Genomic DNA, 20,451 nt, shown 5'->3' on the forward strand with positions numbered 1-20,451 from the left:
GGTCTGTTCCCCGCCTGCAACCCACTGGTTGCGCTCAGGGGCCCCACCTCTCTGGGGTCCCTATGAGGCCTCCTCCAACCCCTACAGCCTCACCCAAGCCTCTGGTGTAAGTGACGCCCTTGCTGGCATCTGCTGCGCCCGTCCTGGGCTCCCCACCCAATATGGCGCTCCCCCTCTTCGGGGCTCGCCACATACAACCCGGGGTCTGTTCCCCGCCCGCAACCCACTGGTTGCGCTCAGGGGCCCCACCTCTCTGGGGTCCCTATGAGGCCTCCTCCATCCCCTACAGCCTCACCCAAGCCTCCGGTGTAATATGCAAGCCTGAACATAAACTAGAGCCTCCTGGCTAAACCATAGTGCCCCATCCTCTCAGGGCTATAGTGAGCTGTACTTACAAGTCAGGCCTCTTGCTACATCTTGGCCAAGGGAGCTCCTGCCTCTCCAACTGCTGGCAGGGAACTACCAGCCTGCTCTCCGCCCTGGGCTTTATAAGGGCCAGGCCCTGCCTCCTACAGGCAGCTGGCTCCCCTTAGCTGCCCCGGCAACCCGCAGCTGGGCTCGTTACCCTGGCAACACTCAGCTGGGCTCGTTATGACCTGCCAGGGCTCTCTCTCTCTCCCTGGCAGTTTCTCCCTCTAGGAGCAGAGCACCGGGGTGCTCTGCGACAGATACATTTTTATTTTCACGCTTTCAAGCTCAGTTTGTAGCCTAGGCTAGCCTAGCCTGTTTGTCATGCAGACATACCCAAAATAATGCCAGTGGAAACATTAATGCAGATAATTATATGGAAAGCAGACAGTTTGTTTTAAGGACTAAATAATATGCATTCATGCACAGATGTGTGGGGATAATTACTTTTTTAGGACTGAGCACTATGATAAATGTCAAATGCATTATAGAACATTAAGCAAATACCTGAAGTTACCAGTGTCTAGAAGTAATAGTAATATATGGTGATGAATATTTTTTAATGGAAAAGAAAGGAATTATTTGGTTAGGCACTTCTTTGGTTTAAAAATTCAGTAGTGTTCAGGTGCATCTACGCATTGCCCTATGGCGACATAGCAATGCACTATGTCGCCGTATGGCACGCTACGGCAATGTAGTGATCACATGGATCTACACGTGATTGGTAGCTATGTTGCCATAGTGGCACACACCCCCAGTATAGCGCACTGCTACAGCGATGTACTGCGCACACTGCGCACCGTGCTCTGCACACATGGCGCAGTAACTACCCATACTGAAGCATGCTTTAGTATTTCCAAAAGGAAGTACTGAAGCACAGTGCCATACCAACATCAACATACAGTGATATGTAAAGGTGCCTTTCATTACTTAAACTGTTAGCCTGCCTCATCCTAAAACTTAGTCAAAAAGTATTATTCTTCTCAGTCAAAGCAGAACTTAATGGTGTAGTTTTGTTACATTGGCCTGTACATTCTTGACATGAGTAGCTGGTAGAAATGTTAAGATACTTCACTTTCTTCTTTCTTACTAATCTTTTTTTTAACTTGGTCAAATAATATGGGTACATTGCACTTTAAACACTGACAGGGTAAATGTGGGTGGGTGATATTACAACTTCTAAATGCTATCATCTGTACTTCAAGTTCTGTTCTGGAAATGGTTGACTTACTAAAGCTTTCTTTCTTTCCAGGTCTCATGATTTAAACTTGGGTAAATCCAAAATATACTCTTGCTGACATTTGTTTGAGTCTGAGCTCATGCTTAATGAACTTCAGAGTGGAAATGAAACAAAATACTCCAAAGCATTTGTTGTGATGGGCTAAGATAGAAGGATATATGACTGCCTGTCTGCCTGCCTGCCATGTAAGTGAAGGATTTCATACAGTAGCTTAGGGGAAATGTCCCATGACCTCATGCACTTGATTCCTGGTCTAGTTCCCACACTTTGGAGATAACGTTCTTTGTAAAGTTTAGGCAGTTTTCCTTGGGCTTGGGCCCATTTGAAGTTGGAATTTTCTCCAGCAAGTTACTCATGGGTGTGTAGGTCTGAAGCTCTGTTGCTCATCATGTACTCAAGCAGGGTCTTAAATCTGTACTAGTTACACTGAAATTGATTTTCCAGTAAAGACAGGGACAGTGGTATTCCATGCACACAGTAGAGAGATTCTGTACATAAAGTGGGAATGTGCTGCCTCTGCAATAGTGTGTTTACCTTCTCTTCACTTTTTTCAGCGGCTAGTGAGAACATTTGTGAATGTCCAAGTTTAATCTTTTCAAAAGTACATACCCTATTCTTTAAAAAAGCAGTTTTCTCTCACAAATCATGCAGATGTGCTGATTTTAATGTAATATTTTCAGTAGCAATAACTGTAATGTTTTAGAGAGAAATGGAAGAGTAACAGATGAAGTTTTGTTGTATTGTTGGACAAAAAAAGATTTCAGACAAATGTAACACTTTGCCTGGGAAATATACACACAAGAGAGCCCAAGGATGTCCAAAATTTGGAAACAGCATAAAAAGAGGGGGGTGGAAATAACTGGAAAATTTAAAGAGCTTAATGTGATTAGATGTGATTAGCTCAGCAAAGAAAAATGTACAGGGGTAACTGGGTAAAATCTATAGCCTGTGAGATACGTGAAGTCACACTACATGATCTAATGGACCCTTCTGGCCTTAAAATCTATGAATTGGGAGATTCATTGCAATCACTGAATTAACGAGTAGAGCAACATATGCAAAAAAGCAAGGATAATGTGTCACAAAGTGGGCTTTGTTCCTTTATTTTGACAACAGTAGTTGAGATATAATTATTTGTAATATTATTAATATATAATAGATTTATGTGGGAGCTGAAATAAATCCATTAGGTATACATTTCTCATTCTGTTCCTTTGTTTGAAAACTGCATCATGTTCCATAGCAATTATAACTATGAAGGCAGACACATTTTTGAGGCAGGAATCCAAGCTATCAAAAAAGAATCCAATATCAGATTCTGATCCTGCTTACATTGTTGGCATCAGTATAACTTAATTGAATGAATCTGGCCATTCTTCTCAATTTAAACAACTGAAAAACTCATCTAGGTTTTGATTGTCTTGCTTCTACTTTCTGGCCTTGACAGAAGCATCTTGCCTGTCACAAGTCCATTCAAAATGCTGCTGCTGCTAAGATCACCTTCTTTGTCTCACTGTTACTATAGAGTTGTCCTCCTTTCTTCATCCATCTTATGCCTTCCTCTCCTCTTCCACTTCAGATGCAAGCTACTTTTCCTTTACACCCTTTTTGTATGAACTCTTGGCTACCTGTGAATTTTGACATACTATCAAGATGCTGACCTGCCATAACTTTTAGGTCAGCTGCACTAACTTCATCATTCATAAATCCAATTTTTACTCAAGCACTTCCATGCTTCGCCCAAGCCATGTCTTATACATGGAAAGAGCATCCCAAAATATCTATGAAGATACTATACTATACTATACTATACTATTGGCTTTTGTATCACTCTTTAAGTTTTGTGCTTTTTATATCCAATATCTTTTTGTCACCTGTTCTTAATCTACCTCCATTTACATTTTCATCCTTCTATAATCTCTTGTTATATATTAAGATTGTAAACTCTTTACAGCAGTACCTGTCTTCTAAACCTCCAGTTATTCCCTCAGTATAAATAAATAGTGGTAGTAGTAATAGTAATAGGATGACTTAAGGGTTCTGTAGCAATACTCCTAACAAAACAGGAGTGAGTTCAAGTCATTTATGCATGTTGATTAGCAGCAGTTGAGATTACAAATATACTCTAGCGTCAGTGCTACATAAGCATGAAACTTGGGGCATGTCTCTACTGCTGACAGCAACATAATGAGGATATACCCAACCTAATTCAGGTACCAGAAGCAGTCTAGTTGTGGCAGCACTAAACTCAGTACAGGCTCACTTATTCCAACAAAGAGTATATGCTGAGCTCTATGCTACTGTGGGTAGATTTCTGGTGAATGAGCTAACCTGTTTAGACTATATATGCAACGTAGGCATAACCTTATTTATTTTGCTGATCACTTAGTGACATAAAAGCCCAAATTTAACAACATAAAAATATTATGTAGTTTACTGGGTTTTAAACAGTCAATAAATATTAACCTTTTTGTCACACTAATCCAGTTCCAGTTGAAGTCAATAACAAAACTCATGGAAGCCTGTAAGTATAAACCAGCCTTATATGATTATCTGAGAAGCTAGTTTTAAAAGGGGTTGAGTTTCCTGTCCTGCCACCCTGAAGGGTGACCAGTGACAAGAGGAGATTTCTATTAGGGATGGACAAAAATTAGAAGCTAATCTCTACTCTGATTTTGATTCTCATGGGTTGTATCTCCTTGGTCACATGGAGTTTAAGGCCCTAACAACCTCTGTCTCCAAAAAAAAAAAAAATTTAAAAGTGAATTCATTATTGAACATTGTTTTCCCTCACATGAGAAGATGGCCATTCTTGTGAGTCAGGTATTAGCCTAAGCTTCAATAAATCTGAAGTTAAATTTTCAATTCTGCCGTATTTTTAATGTAATTCTGGTAACATATTCACTCTCTTTGTTCCAGTGCCATGTCTGCAAAATGGAAATAATATTACAACTTTCTTCTTCCACTTTTTGTCTATCTCTGTTCTGCTTAGGTTGTAAAATCTTCCTGGTGGGATTCTTTCTGATTTACAGCAAGCTGATCAGGGAACCCAGATCTGCTAATGGCAATTAGGACACAACTGTAAAACAAATATAATAATAATAATAATAGTAATAATAATAACAACAGCAACAACAATAATACATTATTTGTATTGCTTATTTAAGTATAAAATCAGAAATTGCACCCTTAAATACTCAACACTAAGAGACTTGACTTGTTTGAGTTATGAGTGGCCAATGTTACTGGAAACTAGAAGGATTTGCATGGTTTCAAGATTTCTTGAAAACATTCTATAGGACTCTAGCATTAAACTAAGGATGATCTTGGCATAATAAAGATGTTGCAAGGCAGAAGTGCTCATTGAGTTGATAAGCCCTTGTTCTTCAGTGTCTGTAGTTATACTTTTAATACCTTTATTAATACCACGTGTTTAGGTCATAAAGGGAGAAAGATTCAGTAAGAACCAGCGTCTGGAAGCTAAAGCTGAACTCATATTACAAACAGGGCTCACTTTAAGTGTTGTTAATTTACTATTGTAATCACCCCCAGGATTCTGATGGCTACAACCTTCTGATGTCTTCAGGTAAAGACTGGATAACATTTTGAAACAAAAGTAGTTAAGTACAAGGCATAGGGCTTGATATGGGGATAACTTGGTGGTATTTAATGGTCTATGATATGCAGTAGATCATCTGGTCTGGCCTTAAAATATATAAATCTATCCCTCATGAAGAAAACGTTATGCTTACTTTGTCTTAATTGTACTAAAGACACTGTTTCTGCCTTATTCATTTCAAATTATATTTTAGTGATAACACCTGGATTACCTTCATCAAAAGGAGAGGGAGAAAAGATATGACCTTCAGACTTGCTAGGCAGAAAAGGGCAGGGAGAAGGAGAGAGAGAAAAGACACTAAGAAATTTGATCCCAGGGCCTGCAGATTTATAGAGACTAAGAAGTCAAAAGTAATTAAGTGTTACACTGTTTCTATTACTAAATCCGGGAAGCAGCAGTCAACCCAGAAGCATGATGGCATTTTTAGTAAATGAAATTAAGACAAGGTCTGAAACAAAATGCTGAGAATAACCAAGGAGATCACACTACCATGCCAGTTTAATAATGATCCCTTTCTTTCTGCTCTGTGCTATTTGTCTTTAGCCTTTCTTCAGTATATGAATGAGCCTAGAACATAGGGCTAGAATCTGTATAATCAGTGTATCACCCAGAATATATGATGAACAGATTCTCCTACTGATGCTATCTACTGGACCCCTTGTAGACTGTTTTCCAATTTCCTTCCCTTTTGGGACACTGCCTCAGATAAAGAATTTACTTAATTAACAAATTAATAAACTGGGAGAGAAAAAGTAATTTTGGTCATGTCATTTATGTTTAGTAGAATAGTTTTTTTTTCCATGAAAACAGCTTTAAACTGATCTCCTTTTTCCTTTTGCACTGACCAGGAGATAAATCTTCATTTCAAGGATATATCTTCCTATTCTCAGTAGAGAAGGGAGGCGGGGAGAGGGGGGGGGGGATGGAGAAAGATGGATTCATATCAGAGAGTGGAAGAACAATCATATTTTTCCTTGAAGCCGTGAACTCCAGATATGCCCTCCCTAGCCATCTGGATATAGAAAATATAGCTGAAAATTACTGTCTAGCATTATATCAAAGCTGCTTTAGGCTTTTGACTTTCTATGGCTATTAGTGAGTTTTTCTTCTCAATATACTTTGATGGATGTAAATCAGGTTATATATGAAGCTGGCAAAAATGATAGCAAGATAGATAACCTCCTATGTTTTATTCAGAATTTCATCAAGACACCCCTGACGTCTATGTAAGTCATACTTACTAGCTTTCTCTTCATTGTTACTTATGATAAAGAAGGAAAATAATGGATTTTTAAGTACAAAATTTATACTCTTGAACTGCCAGGAAACTAATATTCAACAGGACACAACTCCCAAAAAATGCAGAAATAGAAACAAAGAAATCAATGTCATCTGGTCATTAAAAAGTTTTATACATTTTGTATAAATGTCAGAGCCACACCTTCAGTCAGATTGGTAGATGAGAGAGAGACAGAGAAGAGATCACATGTTAAAAACAATAAAATGCCACTTGCACTCACAGAATAAAAAAAACTTACAAAGAAAGTTGTTCCATATCCTTTGAAGCTGGAGAAATTGACAATCGTACACATTCTTAAAAACATGGAAAAGTTTTTTCTATGGCCAAGTCCTAAAATATGATTTAGGAAAAGAAAAAACAAAATCAAATTTCAGGTTTCAAACAAACTTAGTTTTAGTGATGACATAAAAGATTAATTGTCAGCAAAACAACAGGAGAACACAATTTTCTGCTCTTCATTAGGAGGGCAGTAGAAAGATGTCTACAGGCTACAGAGAGGGGCAGGTCCTCTAAAATCTACAGAAACTAAGTTAGATGGATACATTGCCATCTCTCCTGATACCACTATGCTATTCCCCTATTGTCTGCTTAAAAAGAAAAGGCTCATAAAAATGGCATGGTTTAAGTGCATTTGAAAGACTGCTTGTACCTTATGTCAATTTCCCCTCTCTCAGAACACCCCCTCAAAGTCAGCATCTGATGTGTGAACCTTTTTCAGCCTTGACATGCTAGATATATCAGAGACAGTTTGATGTATTTGCAATAAAAAGGGAACTGCAGCAAGCTTGGAACCAGTGAAATTTACTGTTGTGAAAATGATGGCATTTTGATCCTGTGCAAGCCTCTAGCCCCTGCCCCCATCACCTAGTGTGGCAGAAAAACACTTGCTATATAAAGTTTATTGACGCTTCAAAAAGCATCAGTAACTTCTGGGTATCATAGTTTCAGGCAGCCCACTCTTTGTGAGAAACTCTTGGTGGCTGAGCAGCAAACCCCAATATACCTAAATTACAAGCAAGATAAAACCATGCTGGCTGGTGTTGGCTGGATATAAAATCAATTAGGAAAAATGTGATTTCTTATGGATTTGCTCCCCTGAGCCTTTGGATGAAAGATAAGAAATATTAAAATGGCTGAAAACAAAAATTCCCTTCATTTCTTAAAGTGAATTTGTCAAACTTCTGAAGCAAGCAACAAGATAACACAGAACTTTAATAAACAGTCTTCTTCTTTCTTAAGTGGCATGACCAGTAGTAGATTCAAACCAACCAAAGCCCAAATCCAGTCCAACCAATGCACACCACAAATCAAAATGGTTCTGGTGTATTCCCTTCCCAAGGAAACTTCCCTGTTGCTGCCTTCCCCCTAACACCCTGTGTTAGAACGTGCATCTATGTACCTTATCCTCTCCAGTAAAGTAAATACTATATGAGTACACCCATATCAGGAGGAGAAAGCAACAGAAGATCAAATTTATACTGCAGGAACTCCTCACTTAACGACCGAGTTCCGTTCCTACGACTCGGTCGTTAAGCGAATTGGTCGATAAGCGAGGAGCCACCCCTTACCGACCGCAGTTGGCCCCCAGAGAAACAGCCGGGGACGGGAAGGCACTGGCCATGGCGGTGAGTCCTGGCCGCTGCCCTCCGGGTGGATGCTTCTCCCCCCTCGTGGGTTCGCAGAGCCGGCTGGAGGGTGCCGGGCTCAGCTCCACGTCCCCCTCAGCTTGACGCTGAGATGCCGCGCTGCTGAGACGCCGTGCTGGAGGGTGCCGGCCTCTTAAAATTAAAGAAATGATTTAATTTAAAGAATTAAAGAAATGATTCAGTGAAATCTGCCCCTCTTTATTTGCCTGAATTCCCCATGGGCAGATTAAGATCATTATTCTATTATACACTGAACAAATTAAAATGGTGTTTTCCCTCATTTAAGAAGACTGCGGTCCATAACTTGAAATTGAAGTTGTTGCAGTAGGATACACATGGTCAAAAGGTAGATTTCAATTGCCTCGATTGGAGGAGGTATCTCCTAGGGGATTGCCAAAGGACTACTTACGTGTGTCAAATTCAAACACAAGCTAAAGTATTTAAGTGCTAGATACAAGCCTCCAACCCAGAAACTCACAGGGTGTATCTACACATGCATTTACGCTGGCTTAAATTTACTGTGCAGTAAGGTACTGCACACTAAGTGGGAATAAGGTGGCATCTACATGTGCAGGTATTAAAGCACATTAATGCTGCTTGTGAACTGACTTGGGACTAAAACACAGTATTATTGTGCAGAAAGGTATCTACGTGTGTGTTCCTGTGCAGTAACTAATCAGGTTTAATTTGATATTTTATAATGCAGGCATCAAATTTATGCTCAAGTTGGCATAAGTCACCATATTTACTGCATACTATGGGTATGCATGTGTAGATGTGCACCCATACTGAGCAGTAATTTTGATTACTACACAATAAATGCACATGTGTAGATATGCCCACAGTGCAACTAAACCTAATCTAATTGTCAAGGGTATCAACATATTTATTAAAGAGTATTCTACATAACTTGTTGCCAGTCAACAGGTAGAGCTAAGTTATCTAATCAACAGTTAGGCCAGGTGTAGATGAAATAAGAGGCACGTGTGCACGATGATTTTGAAGTGGGTTAAATGCTTTTGCACAGCTTTAATAGTGTTGGTGTTTGTACACCTCGGTGGCATACTGTGCATTAATTCCAGCCACTGGACCAAATTTGGTGGTACAATGCGCCTTAAATGACTTGGGGCGCAGCAAACCACCAGGCTCTGTGCAGCTCCACAGCTCTGCAGAAAGCCCTGCAGGCAGCCTGGCAGCAGCCCAGGAAAGCAGGCTCTGCCCAAGAAAAGTAGCAAGACTGATCTTTCTTCCCACATTCCCACCCCCCCACCCCAGAGCCTACCTGCATGAGCTGTGTTGGGGCCCGGTGCTTCCCTCCACAGTTGCAGTGCCCCCTGGGACCACCTGAGCCAGATGCCTGTGGGTGAGTGCCACCCAGGGGGGTGGGGGAGGGTCGCTGCTGCCAAGGAGGGAAGCACCAGTCCCTTCCCCCTGCACAGCCCAGGGACCGCTTTTCCCACTGGCAGCTCACCCTCCCCCCCCTGCTGGAGAGGCAGGTAAGTCATCAGGGTGTGTGCACAACATGCGGGTTTAATCAGCCCTAAATTGAAGCAGTGTTTTTTAAAACCCACCACTTCAATTTAGGGTCCCCATTTCATCTACACATGCCCTTAAAAACTATAAACATTACTACTATTGTGATGAACCTACAGCATCACCACAGATAGATATAAAGAATGGAAATGGAGAAAGAGGATCAAGTTTCAGGGAAGGAAGAGAGCTAGTCTTCAGAATTCATGTATGTAGTCCGGCTTCTGTGTGCCTCAGGGTTAAGGTAGAACCTCAGCATTTGACATTGGTCTCTATGGGTGTGTATTTAGCACAAAGCAGTATGGAGTTGAAACAGGCTGTAATGTCTCTACATGTGCTATCTCCTGAATAGGAAGAAGTGTCACTTTGTTACTGTGGTAGTGTGTATATATGCCAAAAAGCGTAGTGTCCCAGCAAAGCACTGCCTTGCATCCTATAGATGTAGCCTTGGAGAACTTGATTTGTCTCACATTACACTGATTTTATATGTATACAACTCCAATTATTTTTATGCTGTACATCCTCCTTTCTGATTTATGCCTTTTTTCCCTTAGAATATTGCATGCTTCCTGCACTACTCATTACTAAAAAGACAATTTTCAAATCTAAAATAGCTAATATTTCCTTACATTTTTATGGTTTGGCAAACTGCCTTCAGGTGAAGTAATTTGCTCTAATAGTCACAAAGTTCAATTGTATTTGATTCAATATTCAAATGCATATTTAATATTTTGTAGTATTCACTCTAGTTAGAATCAAAAAAAATTAAGACCAAAATACTTATCCACACTAAGACAAGAAAACATTAAAAATTGCAACAGATTTCTTATCTGTAAAGAAAAATACATCTGTATTGTCATTTTTCTTATCTGTATATTTTTGATGGACTCTTACTTTCCCACTTAGATTTGATTGGCCAGATTTTATTACACAAGTTAAACCACGATGATGTCAATACTATTAGCTTCAGTCATAATTTTGCAAAACAACTGTCAATATGATTTTTAACTCACAAAATTGTATTTTTAACTTAGAATTAAAGGCATTGTTTTATGTCTTACATTTAAATAGCATTAATTTATAATACAATTTATATAAGGCAAAAAAACTTATTACAAATGTTCTTTCCTTGTTTTCCAAAAAATCCCTGTTAACAGTTGATTAGAGAACTGTACTGGAATTTTCCTAAAACATTCCTGAGGTGTTAAATTCTCTCATAAAAGGACAAATTTCCCAGCCATCAAAATTTGTAAATTAATTTCACCCTTAATTTACTCCCTTCCTCTGCCTGAATATAGTTCTTCTATATCTGTTAATACATTTCCTAACTGTAACCAATTTGCAGCCTTTAAGCAAGTGGCTGATATTTAGTCTGGGCAGCATAGCTAATATGTGTCTTTAGTGTCTCTTTTCATATAATATACCTTAGTGTTTGCAAAATAAAAGAATATTTGTTCCTACAATAATGTAAGTAAAGTACTTTTTACTTTTGATAGACTTAACAATGATGTTGCATTCCAGCAACAGTTCAGAAGCATGAGCATTTTAATAAAGCTGTTGGTGGGTTTTTGTGTGTTTTTTAATAAAGTATCTGCAACAAAGATCTTCCATTCCTACAGTTAAAGCTGAACAAATCAATCCAAACCGTGACTAGAAACACCATAGATTGAGACATCATAATCCAGAAAAGACTAAAAGAAGAAAATCCATTTGGGTTTGTTGTGTAGATTCCATCAATAAGAAGTCCCAGTAATCCTGGGATTACGGTAGATAGCAGCAATGCATTACAAAATCAGGTATGGTAAATGCAGTTAATTATTTCTTCCATTCTCATTTTAATAGTAGAATAAGTTTGGTTAAACTAGCAGGGCAATCAGCAAAAGCCTTTCCCCTGTTTTAGAGATATTCATGTATTGTAGAAAGTAATATTTTTCAATAGAGCAGATGAAAGGTTAATAAACTTTTATTTGAGGATGAAAACGGTTCTGTGCATTATGCAAATACAGGTGCAAACTTGGCAATGACTGTAAAAATGTAATAAAAGATGAGAGTTCAATTTTAGTCCCATATGCATAGTATATCATGAGTCTCCTAGCAAAAGGATATAATTATAAATGTACTTGCAATGTCATTCATTTGTGATCAGATGAGTATCCCTAGAAGTGTTTTGTCATGTTCAAGTTATGAAGAAACCATTTTTATTTGGCAAATTTAAAATTATGGAAAGGGCGCAAAACAATTAATAGTGAATAAGACCCTTAGAATTGCTGTAAATGCCCAAAGTTAGCTGAAGTAAATGTTGTATGTTTTAACAATTTTAAGATAAAGGTAGAACAGGGTGTAGTAAGGTAGGTTGCACATAAGGAAATATTTCAGTTCTAAATAAAAGTAACCCCCCAAAATATCATTTTAAATCAATAATGAAGCTAAATGTGGAAACACCACAGGGATATAGACTCTGCTATCATATGAAAAAATACCAGAATTAGTTGAATTGACACTTCTGCAGCTGATATACAATGGCAGGCAGATGCCTAGACACTTTTTGAAAATCTTACTAAGTGCCATTTTTATGTGCCTAACTATCATTAGAAATGTATCCAAATCAATTATCTGATAAATAGTAAGAGTGTTTTTCCAACAATGATTCATTCCATGATGAAGTCATGGTTGATTTACACCTTAGGCCCCTGGAAGACGTTACATTTAAGACATGATTAGTTAGTTAATTGTGTCTTAAGCAGTAATCCAGCCACATGTTCAAACAATTAGTGTTGTGATAAAACAGTATAAACCACAAAGTTATTACATAATATATATATGTCAAGTGGAGGGCTTCAATGAGCTCCTGTGGTTTGGACCACCAATCAGCAGACTGGTGTTTTGAGCCAGGGGAGCACAAGGCCCCTAGCTGTCTACTTGCCAGTGCAGGGGAAGCCTGGGATCATAATCAGGCTCCTCCTGCACCGGCCTGATACCGGCCTGTAATACCGGCAATACAGTGTATTTGGGATATGATCCCCAATCCCACAATCTTCCCTTCTGCAATGCACATGTGGCATGGCAGGAGGCACAATTGTTGGAATCACAGATCAGATCCTAGCGCACCTTTAGTTGAACATCTGCCAGGGGCCTTATAGACTCACTAAATCAGAGAAGTATAGCATAAGCTTTCATAAGAAATGGCTTAACTTCTGATGAAGTATGCTTGCTGCTTACTAGTGCTGTGCGAAGCGTTGGTACCTGATTCAATTTGGCAGAGATTCAGCCCAATTCAGTGGCCAAATCTCTGAATCTGAATCAAATCAGGAGACCTTTTAATCTCTCTGAATTGAATCAGAACCCTCCAAAATGATTTGGAAAGATTCGGAAAGATTCGACGATTTGGACATAGCCACAGCTTTAAATGTGTTTTCTACATACCTCAAAGTACCAGGTAGCTCATGAATGCTGAGATGCTGAGGTGGATGGAGTATCCCAAGGGAGTGCAGGGGGTCCCCAGTGCGCTTGGCAGCAGACCGAGAAGTGGACCAAAAGCACTTCCAGTCCACTTCTGGGTCCACCGGGGAGAGCACGGGGGGCCTCCCCACCCCCCCCCCCATGGCTTGGGGACTGGTGCCTCCTTGGTCTGGGGGGGCATCCAGGGTCCCCCAGTGATACTTGTGGTCCACTTCCAGGTCCACCACTGAGCACGCGGGCCCCACCTCTCCCCCCCCCATGCTCCTGTGGGATGCTCCATCTGCCCCACCATCACAGTGTTCACAAGCCATGCCTAGAAACCTTGAGGTATGTAGAAAAAACTTTTAAAGCTGTGTCTATGGCCGAATCACTGATTCTCCGAATCAGCATCGAATCTTCAGATTCGTATTCAGCCGAATCGAATTGGGGACAATGATCTGAATCAACAAATCAAATCACTGTCCCTGATTCAGGATGAATCTGAATCCGAATTGAATAAGACTCATTTCGCACACCCCTACTGCTTACAAAAGCTTATGCTATACATCTCTGTTTTAAATTATAGGCTAAGTAGAGAGATCCAAAATTCCCAAGGCAGACTAGATCTAAATTACATGGTTTTCTGTAAGTTTCATAGTTTAGATCAGTACTAAATAGAACATACATTTACCCTTTGGCGGGGGAGGGTGTGCAAATCTTAGACTGGGTTCCACCATTTTGAAACCAGTCTGTGTGTGCCGAAATTCTGTTCTGTTATGAGTATAGATGAGTTTTGTGTGCCAAACTTCTATTCCATTACAGGGATTGACTAGTTTCTAATCACTGATACCTATAATAGTGTAATGTCTGTACCTAGCCATAAGGTGCAAATCTACCCTGCCGTCTAAATGATTTCAGACTAACAGCCATGTTACCTACCTCTCTCATTCCATAAGAAGGATGGTATCAAAAGGAATGGCAATATTGAAAATAACTATTTTTATCCTAAATATTACTGTCTTCAATTGTTGTTTTATATAGTTCTACATAGATTGCAGCCTCTTTGGGGGAAAGGATATCTGCTACACATCACACTTAAGAGATTTTTTTTCCCCATTTTGTTAAATTTTATCATTTCCAACAGTAACCCCTCTCTTAGGAAAGGTGAGACTCTTCAACATTCTTTCAGACTGAAAGAAACTTTTTATTGTTACCTCTATAGCACAAACTTAGCATAATAATTGTTATCATAATACCATACTATCCTTTGGCGTATTCATTTATCTTGTAGATTTAAAAAACCAGTGCCTGAAAAAAAATTAAGTTATTAAATGTAGCTATTAGGGACCCAATCCTGTTCTTGGATCCTTGCAGAGAAGGGTCTTCTGTGCATCCTGGTTGCTGAAAAATTTAATTACTCAAGCAGAGCACTGGCCATTGTGTATGCATTAGTAGGTCCTTCAGCAACTGCTCAGCTCTTTCATAATCAGTGGTTACCAAACCATGTGCAACAGGAAACAGGGGCACCTAGAGGAGAAGAAAGGGAACTGTATATGTGTCATAGCTCAAGCAGATAGCTCACACCTAACTGTTTAATTGTGCTCATTGGAAAATTTAGTAGGCAACCTCATCTCTGGAGTAATAATGTATTAATATGTTTGCTGAGTTTTACATTCCTACAAAACTACCAGATCTGGAGTGTGTTTTATTCAAGTTTCGTAAGTTACAGAAGTTACTAAAGTGGATCACAAAATCATAGGCTACCAAGCCCCTAAATCAAAATGATCCGTAAGTTGAAGTGGAGGCCTAACAGCAGGTCACCTATGATAGTTGGGTTAACCTGTGCAGACGGTCTTGTAATTTTCTTTTTCAATTAATGTCATGTTTCCTTCCTTCAATATTAACTGCTATCATTTCAGGATTTTCTTCTGAGTGTTCTGGTAATACTTTCTCATCATTGCTTGTTTAAGCCCAAACATCAGTGTTACAGTACGATAAGATTGTATGTTACTAGTTCCATACATGTAGACAAATATTTAGCTAACCTATTAGGCAATAGAACCACAGACCTGGCTTTTAAAACTAATACAAATTGCACTATATTTACTGTATGCGAACTTGTCTCCCCCTGAGGAATTGCCTAGAGATGGTAAATCTGTCCTGTAACCAAATATGTATGTCTAACCCAGAGCCATTGATGTCAATGCCCCCCTTTTCCATTTTAAATATGTTTCAGTGCAGGTCCTAAATACTTTCCTTTTTTTCCCTTTCTACTCAAATAAGGAGTGCATTTGGGAGTTCCTGTCATGCAGCAGGAGTTCACTGCCCATCAGTCTGAGCTGAAGGATTAGGCTTTAAATGACAAAAGATTTTTTACCAATTTGTTTCTTTCCTATGTATCTTCTAGTAAAAAAGTTAATTTGACTATATATGAAAAACAGCAGAAGTTGGCAAACGGCATGAGTAATGGATAGCAAGTTGCAAATTAAATACCAGAGAGATAAGCACCATCAAAGAAAGCCTAAGTGTATCAAATTTTGTTATGCCCCTGGGGATAGGCCAAATTTGCTCTGCCATATAAAACTGTGCTATTAAGACGTCATTGTAAGATTTCCTTTTTAAAGAGATGACTTTAGTAAATATGGGCTTTTTTTTTTCTCTCTTGCACAACTGTTCAAGCACAAAAGAAGCCTAGGAGCACAGAATGCAATTTATTAGCTGGTCCTGACAAGCAAGTCACACAACATAATCATTTAAAAGTTTTGGAGTGGGACTGAATCAATTTCACTTACAGAGATGTATTTCATATAATTGGGGAAAATTGACAACTTGCTTATACACTCCTGAATCCTGTGTTGCAGAAAATGCTTGTAGCCCTATTAGGGTAACAACTAGTTTATAGCACTGGGCTCTTATCCATGAAGTATATAATTATTTAGTTAATTTCACTCTGGTAGGTAGATGCAATTGGGTGTGTGATACTAAATAAAAAATGATCACTATTATTCAAGTATTCCTCCGGTGCTTCTTTGTAGTACTTTCATTGTGATATGTGAATTTTGATGCTAAGACCTTAAGGACACTAACAGACATAGGGAGGGGAAAAACAAACACGCTTTATCGGAAGCAGCAGTGTGTTACTTTGACCCAGCTCTGCAGCATCTGTATAGATAGGGCACTTCAGTGGGGCTTTTTGGCACCTTCATCTAAAGCTCATTCAATCAGCTATTAGATAAAAGCACCAGAAAAGCCCCACTAAAGCACCCAATCTATATAGACATTGGGAAAGCTGGGTCCAACTAACAGACTGCCTCTTCTGGGCATGCGCTGGACTTGGTGAGGGAGTGCGCTGAGTTTAAAGTAAAGCTCCAAGTTTTTTTTCCATGTCTGCAAGCAGCCCAAGTCCCTAGTTTGCATAGTAAGAGACCTACCAGCCTCTTTACAACCTTCCTGGGGTATAGTAAAGTAATTTATACAAATAAGGCTAGCTGTGTTAAACTGTTTAATATAATTTACATTAATTCAAATGAGAGATGTCTGCTGTCCCTGGTTACAAGCACACCAGTGGCTTCAGTTTACATGTACAATTATAATCGTTCTTCCAAACTGCCCATAATAATATCTGGTCTCATAGGGCCTGATCCAAAATTCTCTGAAGTTAATGAAATAAATGCCACTCAAGTAGGTCTTTGATCAAGGCCATAATCAAGAACACCAAGACAAAATGCAGTTTCAAAACTCACATTAGGATAGGCGGGAGCCACACCATTTATTGTTGGTTCGGCTTTTTTTACTTAAGTGAAGTGGGTAGGAAGGAGGTCATGAGGTTCATCTGCCTGCCTTAGTATTTTCCTTTTCTTAGTCTGTCAACTCATTTCTTCTCTTTGAGTAATATATACTTTTATCTTGTTGTTCAACTGGCTAGAGTATGAAGTGATTGGCTATCCTAAACCAAGGATGGTTTTAGGTGTAAGCAGATAAATAATGCACCACAGCAGAGTAGGTATTAGGTAAGCTGGCCTACCACAAAGAAAAAACTGTCATGTGCCTCTTAAATTTTACTGGAATAAGCTAGGGGGGCGTTGTTTTTTGTCTGTCTATTTTTAATCTGTCAAGCACTACTTAGAGCTATCTTCAGAAAAAAATGACCTAGTAAAATCTGTCCGATATCCATCGGCAGCCAGGTTCTCGTTCAGCTCTGTCCTCGCCTGGGGATAACTTACAATGAAGTCATGTACCTTTGTCGGGGAGGTTACAAAATTGCTCAATGTTCTAATTTCCATTTCTCTCCATTCTAATGACAGGTGTTGGGTTTTTTGAGGTTTTTTTGTTGTTGTTGGTTTCCAAATGCAGGAAATAGCTTTATGAAATACCCTGCCTCGTATCCCTAACAGCAAACTGGGAGTGCCTTTGACTGGAGAATTGGAAGGTAGGGAAAAGTGTGGGAAGAGAAAGAGAGAGAAATAAGAAACACTGATGGCTTCCAGGCAGCATTTTTCAAGGTATGTTTGCTTTACAAAAATAAACCAACATCAAAACTCACATGTATGCAGTATACCTCTCACTTTGCCTTCTGGATTTTCATGTATTTCTTTCACTTCACCACTAAATCTATTGCCATTTCATGACACTTCCTCAGACTTCCTTATGTTCTACCCTATCATGTATTCTTATCCAATGTTACTTTTAAATTTGTAAGTTATATCCGTGATAAAAAATGTGTATGTGTCCTTCAGACCATTGCAGTAAGTAGGTGAGCATTTTAAAATAACCACTATTCACTATTCAGAGCAGAGATATTTCTCCACAAAAGAAATTCCTGCCCAGAAAAGCATTCCATTTTTCCATTCTTCTGTGAAATATGAAACATCATCATCAGAAGGAAGTATAATTCTACATCCTGCTTACCACCAGACAACTTCAAGGTAAAAAGACTTTTCCAACATTTCTCTGAACCTAATCTGCACAAACATAGGAATATTCAAATACAGAGCTATATTTGAATCTCCCACACTGCAACTGAGTTAATTTCCAGCAAGCCATAGGTGTACACCATATGCACAGGTGCAAATGCACTTATGAGAGGTCTGCTGACAGTTCTGGGTCCACAAAGTATTAATCTCAATACAAACCTGTTAAGTATTTAAGGCAAAACTATACAGAATATGGTGCTACAATTGAAATTTTTAATGTACAAATGTTGGGAAATTCCATCTTATTGTACCAACAAGAACTCTAATTTGATTACATTATAAAAGACAACCTTATTAATATTTGTGATGTCAAGTTTTATTCCTTATGAAATAGAATTACTTTAGCTGAACAGTATGCATGGATTACTGATTTGTGAAGATAATTCCATGTCCTTCCTCATACTAGTACATGTATTGTATTATTTTGAGTAGTATTAGCTGTTCATTGGACAAATTCCTGTTGTTATTTGGTTGTTCCCTATCTGTAGGCCAACAACTTTGATAACCTTTTACTGATACTTCAAGTTGTTGAATAGTTTCTGTTATAAGAACCTGTTTTCAGGCGGTTATATTTTACCAAACTTTAAACATTCAGGGTAAAATTCATGCCAAATGTCTGGCTCAGGTTCATTTTCTCTCTCTTTTTTAATTTCCTCAAAAATAACTTAGCATTACTGAGAACAAGATAAAAGGGACATGTAATCCTACAAGACTCTGTCAGTCCATTCATATCCTTTTCTTCTAGGCTTGCTTTCTTTTTCTTTCCATCCTCAAACAAGCCCAAAGGGAGAAGAAATGAATTTATGCTACTGGATGTTAAACTGCCTTAGGCCGCACCCACTCCAACCAGCCAAGAGGAGAGAGGTTGCATCCTTCCTCTGTCATAGTCTTCTGACTGCTAGCTTGCTCTTTCCTATGATGATCTCTCCTGCCACATGACAGGCAGGAACCCAATAATCACTTACATACTGAAGCAAGTGTTTTTACACCCCAGCACAAGTACTTAGGCATCAGTCCTGCTGGCACATACACACATGGATAATGTGGCAGAATACCATCCCTGTCTCTCTCCAAAACTCTGCTACCTAACAATTTGGTTACCATGGTCACTCCTCTGCCCCATCTCTTCATATGACCTTGAGTTGTAACCTGAGCTGGATACATTCCTGAGGGAGGGGGGTGACCTGCTCCCTCTGCCTATGTGACTGGCATCACATACCTGGGTGAGGGACTTGGGCTCCCTATTGTTCTGAGCAATGCCAGTCTACCCGGCAACCAGTGATGCATTTCAAATTGGTTGGCTAGCAGCCAACAATTGCTGGCCTCCATTGGACTAGGTAAATGAGGTTATAAGGACTAGATAAGTTAAGGACTGCCCAGGAGGAAGGGCAGTAGCCATGATGGATACTCAGAGAGAGAAGCTGGACCATCTGAAACTTGCTCTCTCTTGAAACTCATGATCAAGGAACTGCCTGCCTCCAGAACGACTCTCCACCTGCCTCTGGATGATACTTGTGAGTAAGCTACCTGAGATCTAACTAGATATATAGCCTGCAGTAACTCGGATGCATGATCAAAAGCTACCCAGCCACCCAGTTTGCTCTATGGGATTTCTCTGATATTGCTCTACCCTGTACCCTATTCCAAATCTACTCCTTGTAACCAATGAAGTTCTCCTTTGTACCTAGCATGCAAGACTTATTGGGAGAGGGGCTAGATTATGCCTTGGGATCCCCTTGGTTCAGCTGACTAAGGGAGAGCACTATTTATGCTTCAGACTAAGGGAAGCACCCCAAGTTCCTGCAGTGAGTCAAGCACTCTCAAGAACTACTAGGCCTGTGTTTCCTAGCAGGCACAGGGCCAGAATCAGTCCAGACCCTGGGTGGTGACAGCATTACCACCAGGCTAGCAGGTATGCTCCAGGAAGGGGGTTAGCTAGACATTAGGCACCCCAGGGAGGCACGGAGCCTGGAAGTTGGTCAGGCACAGTAATGTGGGTGGCTCAGCACAGGAGCACCCCCTACTGGCCTGCCACAGATCAGGCCTTTGAATTATGACTTGAAAATTAAGCATCAGGGTCTCAGTCACCAAAATGGTCAACAGGAATTTCATCAGACTTTCCAAAATTACAGATGAGATAATAAGGCAATATATAAGCACTAGACAATCAGTACCAAAAATGTATCAGTTTAAAAACTTACTGCTGGTATGGTCATGCTGTAACATAAGAGAGTCTGTAATGAGAGGAAATCAGAAAAACTGTAAAGACATTGATAGCTGCAATGATTTTTGGTGTA

The 20,451-nt window shown here is 39.6% G+C and overlaps 1 long non-coding RNA gene across 2 annotated transcripts in view; it reads right to left on the reverse strand.

The window, feature by feature from the left end:
* The window catches only part of LOC102388639, a 3,577-nt gene extending 3,146 nt beyond the window's left edge, over nt 1-431 (reverse strand). For both annotated transcript variants that reach the window (XR_001358824.2, XR_001358825.2), the window contains exon 1: nt 396-431. This is a non-coding gene — a long non-coding RNA (uncharacterized LOC102388639). The remainder of the gene's footprint in view (nt 1-395) is intronic.
* Between the last annotated feature and the right edge of the window lie 20,020 nt (nt 432-20,451).

This window comes from Alligator sinensis, unplaced genomic scaffold, assembly GCF_000455745.1.
Source record: "Alligator sinensis unplaced genomic scaffold, ASM45574v1 scaffold1325_1, whole genome shotgun sequence".
In the NCBI taxonomy this organism is placed as follows: domain Eukaryota; kingdom Metazoa; phylum Chordata; order Crocodylia; family Alligatoridae; genus Alligator; species Alligator sinensis.